The sequence below is a fragment of the Pongo pygmaeus genome, chromosome 20 (assembly GCF_028885625.2).
Source record: "Pongo pygmaeus isolate AG05252 chromosome 20, NHGRI_mPonPyg2-v2.0_pri, whole genome shotgun sequence".
Classification (NCBI taxonomy): Eukaryota; Metazoa; Chordata; class Mammalia; order Primates; family Hominidae; genus Pongo; species Pongo pygmaeus.
In genome coordinates this window covers 39,329,854-39,341,274 of record NC_072393.2, presented here as the reverse complement: position 1 = coordinate 39,341,274, position 11,421 = coordinate 39,329,854, and the positions used below count along the sequence as shown (strand labels likewise).

Sequence of the window (11,421 nt, the reverse complement as noted above, 5' to 3'; positions counted from 1 at the left end):
GCACTCCAGCCTGGGTGACAGAGCAAAACCCTGTCTCAAAAAAAAAAAAGATAATTAAACACATATCTGAAAAGACATACCCAGATTTTTATAAATAGTAATAAAGAACCTAATTTTAAAAATGGGCAAAATATTTGAATTCATACGTCACCAAAAATATATATATGAATGGCAAATAAGCTCATGAAAGGATGCTTAATGTCTTTTTAAAATTTTATATATATATATTTTTTGAGACAGGGTCTCACTCTGTCGCCCAGACTGGAGTGCAGTTGCGCAATCTTGGCTTACTGCAACCTCCACCTCCTGGGCTCAAGTAATCCTCCCATTTCAGCCTCCCCAGTAGCTGGGACTATGGGCTCAGGCCATCATGCCCAGCTAATTTTTGTATTTTTTGGTAGAGATGGGGTTTTGCCATGTTGCCCAGGCTGGTCTTGAACTCCTGAGCTCAAACCATCTGCCCACTTTGGCATCCCAAAGTGCTGGGTATAAATTTTTTTATATTAAAAATAAAAAAAAATAGAGAAGGGGCTTTGCCATGTTGCCCAGGCTGGTCTTGAAGTTCTGAACTCAAGCAATCCTCCTGCCTTGGCCTCCCAAAGTACTGGGATTACAAGCGTGTGCCCCCATACCCAGCCAAGGATGCTTAATGTCATTAGATAAATAAAAATTAAACCTACAGCAAGATACCACTACATACTTTTAGAATGTCTAACAAGTGTTGGACATATGGATATAGAACTCTCATTCACTTCTGGTGGGAATGTGAAATGGAACAACCACTTTGTGTTTTTCTTTTTTTTTGAGATGAGTCTCACTGTGTCACCCAGGCTGGAGTGCAGTGGTGTAATCTCAGCTCACTGCAACCTCCTCCTCCTGGTTCTCCTGCCTCAGCCTCCCGAGTAGCTGGGATTACAGGCACCCGCTGTCACGCCTGGCTAATTTTTGTACTTTCAGTAGAGACGGGGTTTTGCCCTGTTTGCCAGGCTGGTCTTGAACTCCTGCCCTCAGGTGATCCGCCCACCTCGGTCTCCCAAGGTGCTGGGATTACAGGCGTGAGCCACCATGCCTGGTCTGGAACAACCACTTTGAAAAATAGTTTGGGTCTATGGCCATATCACCCTAAACACACCTGATCTCATCTGAAAGACAGTTTGGCAGTTTCTTAAAAAGTTGAACATACACCCACTGTTTGACACAACCATTTCACTGCTATTAATCCAAATAAAAGCGTACATTCATACAAAGACTTGCACACCCATGTTGATGGAAGTTTTGTTTGTTACAGCCAGAAACTGAAAAGTGAACAATGGAGGAATGGATTTTAAAAATTGCAGTGTATCAATACAATGGAATTCTACTCAGCAATGACAAGAAATGAACTACTCATCTATTCAGCAACATGGATGAATTTCAAAATAGTTAAGCTTGACTGTGTAACTTCCAGACCAGTTTTATCTGGCCATACTTTCTTGATAACAGGATGTCTAATTATTTTGCAAGCACAGAGCTAAGAAGTGAAATCGTGCCCCAAAGGGTTAAACAGGTGACTAACAGGAATTCTTTTTTTTTGAGATAAAATTTTGCTCTGTCCCCCAGGCTGGAGTGCAGTGGCGTGATCTCAGCTCACTGCAACCTTGTCCCGGGTTCAAGTGATTCTCCTGCCTCAGCCTCCGGAGCAGCTGGGATTATAGGTGCCTGCCACTATGCCCAGCTAATTTTTGTGGTGTTAGTAGAGACAGGATTTCACCATGTTGGTCAGCTGGTCTCGAACTCCTGACCTCAGGTGATCCAGCCGCCTCGGCCTCCCAAAGTGCTGGGATTACAGGTGTGAGCCACCGCAACCGGCCAGGAATTCTTGAGCTTACATGATGGCAGATAAGACAAGAAACACTTTGCAGAAACTCCCTCTAATTATAAGAGAACGAAACTGGCTGAAATCAGTTGGAACCAATATGGCCAACTGGAGTCTGTGCAGAAAGAGGCTGCTGACATCACAGTCTGAACTTCCACAGCATGTTCCATACTTACTCTCGCATCCTGGATTTGCACATGCAACCCATCAAGAGACAACTGTGCATGCCCAAGGACTTTCCAGACCTCCCCTTTCTTTCTACTTGTTGATCCCTAACTCATCCCCTAAACCTTCCTAATAAATGTACTGCTTTAAGGCCAGCATGGGGAGATAGACTTGATCTGGCCTCCCGTCTCCTTGCTGGTCAACTGGCAATAAAGCTTTCCTTTTCTCAAAACCTCATGCCATAGTATTGGCCTCTATGCTCATCATGAAGTGACCCCTTGGCCTCGGTAACTGGCCTCTACCCTGAGAAAAAGCAGATGGTATATGATTCCTTAACATACAATTCCACAGGATGCAAACTAATCCACGGTGACCAAAAGCAGATTCACGGTTATCTGAGGAACTGATATGGTAGGCTGTGACTGGGAGGAAGGATTATAAATGAGCAGAAGGAAACTTTTGGGGGTGATGGATATGTTCATTCTCTTGATTGTGGTGGTGGTTTCAGGGATGTATACACACATATGTAAAAGGCAAACTGTATGCTTTTAAATATGTACAGGCTTTACACCAGCACTTCAATAAGGCTGTTTAAAATTTTAAAAGGCGTGGGAAAGAACACAGGCCACATATGTGGTGGTGGAAATGGCCCAGGCTTTGCTATTAAAGTTGCGCTAGTGTCCTTTGTCAAGTCACTTAGAACTCTCAGCTGCAAAGATAATACCGCCCTGGCAGGGATTAAGAAATAGTAACAGGCCAGGTGCAGTGGCTCACACCTGTAATCCCAGCACTTACGGAGGCCGAGGAGGGTGAATCACTTGAGGTTGGGAGTTCAAGCCCAGTCTGGCCATTATGGTAAAACTCTGTTTCTATTAAAAGTACAGAAATTAGCCGGGCGTGGTGGCAGGCACCTGTAATCCCAGCTGAGGCGAATCACTCGAATCCGGGAGGTAGAGGTCGCAGTGTGCCGAGATTGCGCCACTGCATTCCAGCTTGGGCGACAGAGTGAGACTCTGCCTCCAAAAAAAAAAAAAGAAGAAGAAAGTCAAGAAAAAAGAAATAGTGAACAGGCCGGATGCGGTGCCTCACGCCGGTAATCCCAGCACTCTTGGACGCCGAGGTGGGAGATCTTTTGAGCCCAGGAGTTGGAGACCAGCCTGTGCAACATAGTGAGACGGCCCCCTCTACAAAAAATGTCATAATTAGCCGGGTGTAGTGGCCTGCGCCAGTAGCCTCAGCTATTTGGGAGTCTGAGGCGGGAGAATCACTTGATCGCCAGGAGTTCAAAGCTCCAGTGAGCTAGCTCTGGTCACGCCACTATACTCCAACCTGGGCTACCAAGACCTTGTATCAAGAAAAAAAAAAAAAAAAAAAAAAAGAGAGAAAATAAAAAGAAATAGTGAACATTTAGGCGAATTTAGGTGAAGCACAGCGTATTCGTCCTGGTGCGACAATGGTGGCAGGCAGCCCGACTCAATTCCAGGCCCTAACTCATCTTGGATCTGTGACCTGAAGCACGTTCCTGAGCGTCTCCGTTTCAATGTCTCAGTTGCAAAGCGGATTAAATGACTCAATACAAGTAAGACAGGAGGAGCGCAGGCGCTGGGGCGTTCTCGGTAAGCTGAGAACAAGCAGGTTGAACGATAACCTGACAGCGCCGGCGAGACCCCGGGCGGTTGCTGGGGTCGCACACAGGCAGCCGGAGGGGCGCGCAGGAGCGTCCGGGGCAGGGGCCGGGAAGACTGGGCAGATGAGAGGGCCGGAACAGGAGAGGCGGCCAAAGAGGCATCCAGGAGCCGCGACAAACGTGCGAGCAGCGCAACAAGTAACCCACAAAGCACCCAACCACGGCCGTAACGCCACTTCCCAGCCTGCCCCGCGCCCTGGGGCGCAGGCGCAGTAAGGTGGGCGGGGGGCACGGCCCAGGTTCGGGGGGCACGACCCGGCCCCTAGCCCCACCCCAGCCGCGGCCACACCCCTCGCCGCGCCTCTAGAGTGGGAGGCTCGGCTGCTGGGTTCAGTTTGCAGCCAGAGGTGGGGACATTGTCAGTGTCGAGTGGGTTGATCCTCCCTGGGTCCCTCTGCAAATTTAGGACCGTGCCACGAGTCCCGTCAGGAGCGGGACGCCTACCCTGCGGCGTCGTGCGCGCTTCAGGGGCACTATTGCAAAATAGATGCAGCTCTCAGGCAGTTTGCTTGTTCCTGGGTGAGGAGTTTTTGGTTAAAAAACAGTTGTTCCTCCCCGAGTTTGTGAAAGATAATGTATTTAAAAAATAAAACAAAGAAATTCCCAAGTCCCATCTGGAAATAAAAGATAGTTTTAAAAGACACCTGCATTAGATTGCTACAATAAAGTTATGTTTTCATATTTTTTTCTTGATACAAAACAAATTTAAAAATATATATATTTTTAGACAGAGTTTCACTCTTGTTGCCTAGGCTGGAGTGCAGTGGCGCGATCTCGGCTCAACCTCCGCCTCCTGGGTTCAAGCGATTCTCCTGCCTCAGCCTCCCAAGTAGCTGGGATTACAGGCGCATGCCACCACTCCCAGATAATTTTGTATTTTTAGCAGAGGTGGGGTTTCATCATGTTGGCCAGGCTGGCCTCAAACTCCTGACCTCAGGTGATCTGCCCGCTTCAGCCTCCCAAAGTGCTGAGATTACAGGCGCGAGCCACCGTGCCTGGCCAATAAAATATATTCTTATCAAATAATTGTACTACTACTCAGTTTAGTTTGTGTGAACCCCATAAAATGTAATATGTGAGTGCATGAGGAAATCCCAAAGATTTCACACCCTTTTTACATTAAAAAAAATTTTTTTTGAGACAGAGTCTTGCTTTGCTGCCCAGGCTAGAGTGCAGTGGTGTGATCATAGCTCAAAATGTAGCCTCCAGCTCCTGGGCTCAAGAGATCCTCCCACCTCAGCCTCCCAAAGTGCTAGAATTACAGGAATGCACCACTAGGCCCTGGCAGAAGTAAAATTTCTGGGTCGTAAGGTATTTAATTTTAGCAGCTACTGCTAGTTGGTTTTCCACAGTATTACTTTTATCGAAATAATCAGATTGGAGGCCAGTGCCATGCCTGTAATCCTAGCACTCTGGGAGGCTGAGGTGGGAGGATCACTTGAGCCCAGGAGTCTGAGACCACTCTGGGCAATATCTCTACATAAAATTAAAAAATTAGCCTGATGTGGTGGTTTGTACCTGTCATTCCAGCTGCTTGGGAGGCTGAGCTGGGAGGATGACTTGGGCTGGGGAGGTTGGGAGGTTGAGGCTACAGTGAGCTATGATGACATCATTACATTCCAGCCTGGGTGACAGAGTGAGAACCTGTCTCAAACAAAAACCAACCAACAAACAAAAATACCCACCTAAAAGGGTTGTTTTGGAGATTAAATAAACAATGTATGGAAACTGCTTACAAGAAAGTCTGGCACACAAGATACCACTTACAAATATTAGTTTCTTTCCTTCCAAAAGATTTTATTTGGGATATTAGGAGATATTGATAATATTTGATCAGGAAGATATAGCATGCCCTGTTACATTTTTTAGAGTGTTTAACAAAATGAAGAGAAGTCTGAGACTGAGTGTTAGTCTCCTGGTTTTCTGCTGCTGGGTATACTTTATGCCAAGCACAGAATGAGAGCCTGTGTGAATTAAGCTTCTTTCCCAAGATGATGATGTGTAGAACACTTTGGTGGAGAACAGAAGAGCCTGCACAGCCTCACCCCTGTGTTTATAGTGTTTTGAGGGGTAGAAATAAGCATTTCAACAGTCTTTCTGTGGCATCTGCCCCAGGACAAAAAGCCCTAAAAGGTAAAGAGTGCAAGCCAAGATGCCAATAACTGGTGATATGGTTTGGCCCTGTGTCCCCACCCAAATCTCACACTGAATTGTAAAGGTCCCACCCACATGTCAAAGGCGGGACCAGGTGGAGGTAATTGGATCATGGGGATGGTTTCCCCTATACTGTTCTTGTGATAATGAGTGAATCTCACGGGATCTGAATTTTTTTTTTTTTTTTGAGACAGAGTCTTGCTCTGTCACCAGGCTGGAGTGCAGTGGCACGATCTTGGCTCACTGCAACCTCCGCCCAGGTCCAAGCAATTCTGCCTCAGCCTCCCAAGTAGCTGGACCTACAGGCACGTGCCACCATGCCCAGCTAATTTTTGTATTTTTAGTAGAGACGGGGTTTCACCATGTTGGCCAGAATGGTCTTGATCTCTTGACCTCGTGATCTGCCCACTTTGGCCTCCCAAAGTGCTGGGATTACAGGCATGAGGCACCATGCCCAACCGATCTGATGATTTTATAAGCAACTGGCATTTCCCCTGCTTGCTCTCATTCTCTCTCCTGCAGCCCTATGAAGAGGTACCTTCCTCCATGATTGTAAGTTTCCTGAGGCTTCCTCAGCCATGCAGAACTGTGAGTCAATTAAACTTCGTTTCTTTATAAATTACCTGGTCTCGGGTATTTCTTCATAGCAGTGTGAGAACGGACTAATACAATTGGTTTTGTCCAATCTGCAGAGATGACCATTGCTATCACAGCCAAAGAGAGGCAAAGCAAAAGGGTAGGAAGCCCAAAAGTCCTAAGACCTGCTAGCATGAACACCAATGGCAGGTACATGGAGAGGATGAGGGCCAGCATTGGGATCTTTACATTGTGCTCACAGAGCTCATAAAAAATTTAACAAATTAGGCTGGATGCTGTGGCTCATGCCTGTAATCCCAGCACTCTGGGATTACAGAGCCTGAGGTGGGAGGATTGCTTAAACCCAGGAGTTCGAGACCAGCCTGGGCAACATCTCTATAAGAAAATTAAAAAATTGGCAGGGCATGGTGGTACACTACTAGGGAGGCAGCTACTCAGGAGGATGAGGCTGGAGGATTGCTTGCGCCCAGGAGGTAGAGGCTGGCAGTGAGCTAAGATCTCGCCACTGCACTCCAGTCTGGGCAACAGAGTCAGACCTTGTCTCTCTCTCTCTTAAAAAAAAAAAAAAAAAGGGGGCCAGGCGCTGTGGCTCATGCCTGTAATCCCAGCACTTTGGGAGGCGGAGGCAGGTGGATCACAAGGTCAGGAGATCGAGACCATCCTGGCTAACACAGCGAAACCCCATCTCTACTAAAAATACAAAAAATTAGCCAGGGGTGGTGGCGGGCGCCTGGAGTCCCAGCTACTCGGGAGGCTGAGGCAGGAGAATGGCGTGAACTCGGGAGGCGGAGCTTGCGGTGAGCCGAGATTGGGCCACTGCACTCCAGCCTGGGCAACAGAACGAGATTCCGTCTCAAAAAAAAAAAAAAAAAATGGACTTGACTAGAACAAAATGAGGTGGACTAGAGATGCTGGCATTTTGTCTGGATGTAGGAAATGGGAAGCAGAGTGGAAGTTTCCTCCTGCTTGTCCAGTGGTTACCTTTGGGGAGCAGAGTGGAAGGTTCCTCCCGCTTGTCCTGTGGTTACCCTGGGTAAGCCCTGTCTTGTTTAGTTTTATCACAAGGCAGGGCTTGAATGTGTCAGCCTATGATTTGGTCATCTGTGGTCTCTTCCAATTAAACAAGGAATGTGCAGCAGTGAATGTCGTGGAGATGATCATCCAGCAACTACTGTTGGAGGATAACTCTATTTCCAAAGCTCATGTTATTATTTTTTATTTTTTTATTTTTTATTTTTAAAAAAGGCATCCTAGAGGGAGACTGAGGGGATTAGTGACAGCCTCCCTACATCTGGGCTTATACTATGCCAGTGTGGTCTTCCTAAAATACTTCATTGATCATGTGAAAGACCTGCATTAAACCTTTAAGTGGTTCTCATTGCCCATAAAATAAATCTCAGACTTCTCATCCTGGCATTAATGGTCCTCCCTGAGTTGACCTCATTCTGTGTTGAGGCTTCCTTCTAATTATTCACTAAACCACAGTCTCTTCAGCAAAACTAGTTTACTTGAGCTTTCACGACCTTTCTCGTTCTTTGTGCTTTTATGAATCCTATTCATTTTTCACGGCCTTATTCAAATTCATCTTCCGTCTTCCCTGAAGTCTTTCCTTTATAGCCCAACTTCAAGTGTTTTCCTTCTTGTGGTTAAAACAAATTTTTTTTGGCCGGGTGCGGTGGCTCACGCCTATAATCCCAGCACTTTGGGAGGGTGAGGCAGGACGATAGTGAGGTCAGGAGTTTGAGACCAGCCTGGCCAACACAGTGAAACCCTGTCTTTACTAAAAATACAAAAATTAGCCGGGCTTGGTGGCACATGCCTGTAGTCCTAGCTACTTGGGAGGCTGAGGCAGGAAAATTGCTTGAACCCAGGAGGCAGAGGATGCAGTGAGCTGAGATCCCACCAATGCACTCTAGTCTGGTGACAGAGTGAGACTCTGTCTCAAAAAAAAAAAAAAAAAAAAGAAAGAAAAGAAAACAGCAATCATCCACGTTCCTATCACTGAGAATCAATCACTGCTAACTTTTTTTTTTTTTTTTGAGACAGAATCTCTCTCTGTCACCCAGGTTGGAGTGCAATGGCATGATCTCTCCTCACTGCAACCTCCGCCTCCCGGGTTTAAGCAATTCTCCTTTCTCAGGTTCTCAAGTAGCTGCGATTACAGGCACCCGCCACCACTCCTGGCTAATTTTTTGTATTTTTAGTAGAGACAGGCTTTTTCCATTTTGGCCAGGCTGGTCTCAAACTCCTGACCTCAGGTGATCCACCCCCTTCGACCACCCAAAGTGCTGGGATTACTGGCATGAGTCACCTCACCCAGCCAGCCGCTAACATTTTTGCATACTTAATTTAGATCTTTTTTTTTTAAAGAAAAATCAGTGTTAGTTTGATGACAATGATATTACATTTTTCATTTCACTCATTTCATTTTCATTTTTATTTTTGGAAGAAAATCACTTTATTCTAATTAACTCACAAAAAATAAAATCATAACAGTTAGTTTAAGGAGGCTACACAAACATTTGCCCAGCCCCAAATTCTACACGACCTTAATGAAATTCTGCACAGTAAGAACACCTCTTCCATTTCAATTCTGAAGCAAGGAAGCTATGAATGACAAGGAGAGGTTTAACTGATGGTTACGCTTTATACCTTCACTATCAATTATATTTTTATACTAAATTAACTTGGGTATGAGAGCTGATTTTTCATTACTCCAATTTGACCTTCTTGATTAGACCAATCTGTTTGCAAGTCTGCACTGTTTCAGCACCTCACTGAAGCCCTCACAGAGCTTTTTGTCACCCTGGTTCTGTGCATCCTCCAAAAACTGGTCTCATAGAAGCAAGGCCGCTGCTGCTGTGCCGACTGGGTTCCCTGAGGCTACTGGTAAGTGATGTCAGGCCTTACAGGCTCAGCATTACTTCCTCCACTGAAGCCCCCGGTGATGGCGTGGCCCAGTGTGTGCCCCACAGCAGAGCCCACAGCCATGTCAGCTGCAGTGGTTGCCATCTGGGCCCTCAGACCTGGCTGCTGGGGAGCAGCAGCAGGAGAGCCAACTGCAGAGGTGGATGCCACTGTTGGAGGCTGAGCTGCTGGTGCTGGCCTGGGTGCAGCTTTCATCTGAGATGCCCGGCTGGCCAGAGGGGCCGTGTGGGAGGTGCGGCTTCAGCTTCCATGGGGCATCCTAGGTGTGTGGCGGCTCGGTGTTTGGATGTGTGAAAACAAGCCGTTTTGTTCATTTTAAAGAGCTCAAACAATGCAGAAAACTGCAGTGATAAAATTTAGAAAATATATAATCCTCCCCAAATCCCGCCACCTAGAAAGAACTACCATTAGCTCTATTTTTATTTTTATTGCCCAGGCTGGAGTGCAATGGCTCGATCTCAGCTCGCTGCAACCTCTGCCTCCCGGATTCAAGTGATTATTCTGTCTCAGCCTCCCAAGTAGCTGGGATTACAGGTGTGCACCACCATGCCCGGATAATTTTTTTTGTGTTTTTAGTAGAGATGAGTTTCACCATATTGGTCAGGCTGGTCTCAAACTCCTGACCTCAGGTGATCTGCCCGCCTTGGCCTCCCAAAGTGCTGGGATTACAGGTATGAGCCACCACGCCTGGCCTATCAATATTTGTTGAATGAATATCTTGTAGAATTTTTTAAGGCTTTGAAATTGCTTTGTATTTGGCAAATACTTTAAATCTAATGCCTCTCCCACTTGCTTTTTTGAAAAAATGAGTTATCCTTATCCTTATCCTTTTCCCAGGATAGCCCTCAGACTTTCCTGGGTGGGCCCTACATCTCAGCAGCCTCCCTGGAAAACATCCTCTGCTTCTCTGGACTCTCCAAGTGGGACAGCTGCAGAGAATATCTGCCCTCTTGGCTCCCCCAGGCTGAGCATACCCAGTAATTGGTCTTATTATTCTGTGTTGGAATTTTAGAAAGATAGTGTGATGTTGTTATTATTCTATGAATAACAACTTCTAAATTGATCCAATGCTCAATGAAAATGACATTTCTTTTTCTTTTTCTTTTTTTGAGATGGAGTTTCGCTTTTGTTGCTCAGGTTGGAGTGCAATGACGCAATCTTGGCTCACCGCAACCTCTGCTTCCTGGGTTCAAGTGATTTTTGTGCCTCAGCCTCCTGAGTAGCTGGGATTACAGGAGCACACTACCACACCTGGCTAATTTTTGTACTTTTAGTAGAGACAGCGTTTTGCCATATTGGCCAGGCTGGTCTTGAACTCTGACCTCAGGTGATCCACCCGCCTTAGCCTCCCAAAGTGCTGGGGTTACAGGTGTGAGCCACTGTGCCTGGCCATTTTTCTTTCTTTCCTTTTTTTTTTTTTTTTGAGACAGGGTTTTGCTGTGTTGCCCAGGTTGGAGAAAACCCACTGAGAAACATCATATATATGGAAGCTGTTCATACATAGTATATGAGTGGGCTGTAGAGATAGAGGTGCTGTGGAGGAAATGAACTTTCATTTTGTTGCTGAAAACTGCATTATTAGCTCCTGAATTTCCTGTCTGTTATATAATTGTTTATGTGAACATGATGCATTTTAAGGTGTAATATTTAAAATTTATTTGGCATTAAATCATAGTTCTGCTCTTAACATACTTTATAGAGAATTTGGGACATGGTTTTATTCATACAGATTATTAGGTTCATTTCTTTAAAAGAGACTAGCTCCTTTAAGTAGTGGATTTGATGTGTAGAAGGATAATTTTAGCGCAAGTAACTATTAAACTATGCATTTGAGAGCAGAGGCAGTGGGGAATATGGTGTAATTACTTGAGATAAGGTATGTTTATCATTTGTGTTTTCTCATGGTGAAGATTAAATATGTAGCTTAAATATAATATATATGCTCATAAGAACCCTTTTCATTAGATGTATATGTACTAAGAGTAGCAGGTTCTTAAAATGGCTGTTTCTCTGGATTGATTGTTGAGGGAAGAAA

At 45.6% G+C, this 11,421-nt stretch overlaps 1 pseudogene; it reads right to left on the bottom strand.

Annotated features, from left to right (window-relative positions):
- Window positions 1-9,130: 9,130 nt before the first annotated feature.
- LOC129021052 (coiled-coil-helix-coiled-coil-helix domain-containing protein 2-like) lies at window positions 9,131-9,644 on the bottom strand (annotated as a pseudogene).
- Between the last annotated feature and the right edge of the window lie 1,777 nt (window positions 9,645-11,421).